The sequence below is a fragment of the Adiantum capillus-veneris genome, unplaced genomic scaffold (genome assembly GCF_014529385.1).
Source record: "Adiantum capillus-veneris isolate H3 unplaced genomic scaffold, ASM1452938v2 Hic_scaffold_325, whole genome shotgun sequence".
Classification (NCBI taxonomy): Eukaryota; Viridiplantae; Streptophyta; class Polypodiopsida; order Polypodiales; family Pteridaceae; genus Adiantum; species Adiantum capillus-veneris.
In genome coordinates this window covers 445,593-449,111 of record NW_028221436.1, presented here as the reverse complement: position 1 = coordinate 449,111, position 3,519 = coordinate 445,593, and the positions used below count along the sequence as shown (strand labels likewise).

At 41.2% G+C, this 3,519-nt stretch overlaps 1 non-coding gene across 1 annotated transcript; it reads right to left on the bottom strand.

Annotated features, from left to right (window-relative positions):
* Positions 1 to 478: 478 nt before the first annotated feature.
* TRNAN-GUU (transfer RNA asparagine (anticodon GUU)) lies at positions 479 to 550 on the bottom strand. The gene has a single exon. It is a non-coding gene; the product is annotated as a tRNA-Asn (tRNA).
* Positions 551 to 3,519: the final 2,969 nt, after the last annotated feature.

Below are 3,519 nucleotides of genomic sequence, written 5' to 3'. Positions count from 1 at the left end.
AAGAAAAGAAGTTGGAGAACAGTTACTATAGGAATTAGGAGTCTCTCCACTGAGAGGTAGGATTGGAAGGAGTGATATAGGTTATTCCGCAGGAATTATGCGAACGAAGACAATTCTTTGTCTTCCCAATAACTATCCTCGATAAGATTTTGGATTTCCCCCCCCCCCCCTCACCCTCCCCAAGTAGCTCCAAGGATCTCATTGAGGCGTCGAAATCTAAGAATTTCCACTTTAAATCAATCCGGTGTATCGAATGACTGGAATGGGCCAATTAAATTAGTCAAGTGGGGGGGGGGGAGAACGGAACGTGCCAATATTCTCGTTTCCATTCGTTGGTGTCGAGGCCTAAAATAGCGCGATAGCAAACCATTCAGTGGTTGGTGGGTCACGCCAACTTGATTTGGCATATGTGTGATGTGAAATACAGCTCTCCTAATCCTAATTAGTATTAGTGGAAATTCTTGACGTAGATACGGATCTCCCCGGATAGGATTCGAACCTACGACCAATCGGTTAACAGCCGACCGCTCTACCGCTGAGCTACCGGGGAAAATGGTAGGGGATTCAGTCCCATACACACTTGCTTGAATACCTTTTTTCCAGAAGCCAATTCCAAATCTGGAAGGAGTTAAGCTTTCTTTGCCATTGCAAAAACTTTGCGTACTCCCTAGCCCCCATTCATTATAGGGGGGGGTAGTGGCGATAGCAATCCCATTCGAATGGAGGGGCCCCCAAATCATGGGCGTGGGAGGGTGGGGGGGGGGTCAACCGGCCGAGACGAGGTCAAGATCAACCTGGCAAGCCCCTCCCAAGATTCGTATTGATCAATCACCAATGAGTGGTTTCTATTCCCCCCTTCCGGGAGGCGTAGTAGAATAGTTGCGGGATTCTTCCTCCACGTTATTTTGAGGACTAGAATTAGGGGGAATAGAGGAAGCAAAATAGAATTAGAAAGATGGGGAAGATGAAAAATAGTCGGGAGAAATGAACGCGAATTGGAGTTTCGTGAAACGAAAGTAGCAGTTTATGGAAAAGGTGGAATTGGAAAATCAACAACTAGCTGTAATATATCGATAGCTTTAGCCAGAAGAGGAAGAAAAGTCTTACAAATTGGATGTGACCCAAAACATGATAGTACATTTACACTAACAGGATTTTTAATACCTACAATTATAGATACTTTACAGGTGAAAGATTACCACTATGAAGATGTATGGCCCGAAGATGTGATTTATAGAGGTTACGGCGGGGTAGATCGTGTAGAAGCTGGAGGACCCCCTGCAGGAGCAGGATGCGGCGGGTACGTTGTGGGAGAAACGGTAAAACCTTTGAAAGAATTAAATGCTTTTTACGAATATGACATCATTTCATTCGATGTTCTGGGAGATGTTGCTTGCGGGGGATTTGCCGCTCCCTTAAATTATGCGGATTATTGCATTATTATAACTGATAATGGCTTCGACGCTCTATTTGCGGCAAACCGTATTGCCGCTTCAGTTAGAGAAAAATCACATACCCATCCCTTGCGACTAGCGGGTCTAGTTGGAAACCGAACATCCGGAAGAGATCTTATTGATAAATATGTAGAAGCTTGCCCCATGCCTGTACTAGAGGTATTGCCCTTAGTAGAAGATATTCGCGTATCGAGAGTGAAAGGAAAAACCTTGTTTGAAATGGCTGAATATCAACCGAATTTAAATTATGTTCGTGATTTTCATTTGAATATAGCAGATTAAATCTTATCCGAGCCAGAGGGAGTCGTGCCAAGGGAAATTCCAGATAGAGAATTGTTTAGCTTGCTCTCTGATTTTTATTTAAATTCCACCTTTACAAATGAAAGTGATGGTGGATATGACCACCAAGATGTTCCGCTTGACTTTACAATTATTCGATGATGAAGAGAGTAAATCTTTGTGTCTATACATAGATGGATTTACATCCACACTTTTCTAATCTAAGGAAACACTTTCATGAAAACTCCGGAGACTCTTGCTTTCGAATGTGAAACCGGCAATTACCATACGTTCTGCCCAATTAGTTGTGTAGCTTGGTTGTACCAAAAAATTGAAGATAGTTTTTTCCTGGTAGTGGGTACAAAAACTCGTGGTTATTTTTTGCAAAATGCTCTTGGAGTGATGATTTTTGCCGAACCTCGATATGCAATGGCAGAATTGGAAGAGGGCGATATCTCAGCTCAGTTAAATGATCAGAAAGAGTTGGAAAAGATTTGCTTACAAATAAGAGACGATAGGAATCCCAGTGTTATCATTTGGATTGGCACTTGTACTACAGAGATAATAAAAATGGATTTGGAAGGTATAGCGCCAAAATTGGAAAAACAAATTGGAATACCTATAATAGTTGCACGAGCAAATGGATTGGATTACGCCTTCACTCAGGGGGAAGATACCGCGTTGGCTGCCATGGCGCATCGCTGTCCGGAATACAAACATTGCACAACGAACTTGAAGAACCGGACTGATGAAATGGCGCGTATTGATAATCATACTACTAACAAATCTCCCTTTGAAGCGAGTAAATTGACAAGATTCAATTTAGTGCTTTTTGGTTCTTTATCCTCCAGTATAGCTTCGCAACTGAATTTAGAATTGAAACGCCAATCAATTTCTGTTTCAGGTTGGTTACCTTCGCAGAAATACGAGGAACTCCCCGGCTTAGGAGAGGGTATCTATGTTTGCGGAGTGAATCCTTTTCTGAGTCGTACAGCAACAACATTAATGCGTCGCCGGAAATGTAAGTTAGTTGGAGCACCTTTCCCAATTGGTCCGGATGGCACACGCGCCTGGATCGAAAAAATTTGTTCAGTTTTTGATATTAAGTCATACGGTCTAGAAAATAGGGAAAGTGAAATATGGGAAAATGTCAAAGATTATATCCAGGTAATAAATGGTAAATCCGTATTCTTTACGGGAGATAATTTATTGGAAATTTCTTTGGCAAGATTTTTAATTCGATGCGGAATGATTGTTTACGAAGTAGGAATTCCCTATATGGATAGACGATACCAAGCTGCTGAGCTTTTGTTTTTACAACATACTTGCCGGAAGATGAAAACACCCCTACCCCGGATTGTTGAAAAACCCGACAATTATGGACAGATACAACGTATGCATGAGCTTAAACCACATTTGGCTATTACGGGAATGGCTCATGCTAATCCTTTGGAGGCTAGAAATATAGATACCAAATGGTCAGTTGAATTCACATTTGCACAAATTCACGGATTCAGTAGCGTTCGAGACATCCTCGAACTAGTTACTCGTCCGCTGCGACGTAGGGGTGTTATAACCCCAGGTTTTCGCAGCTTATCAAAACAAACGACAGGAGATTGATTAAATTTTTATTTAATCTTCTTTTTAAAAATTACATAACAATTGGTAGCGAATCACTATGAAGAGATATTTAACTCCGTTTACTCAATTCCTTAATCAATAATTTTGTCAATTCCACAATTTTGAAAACGATTAAGGAGGGAAATCATACTTTTTTTTTTTCAAA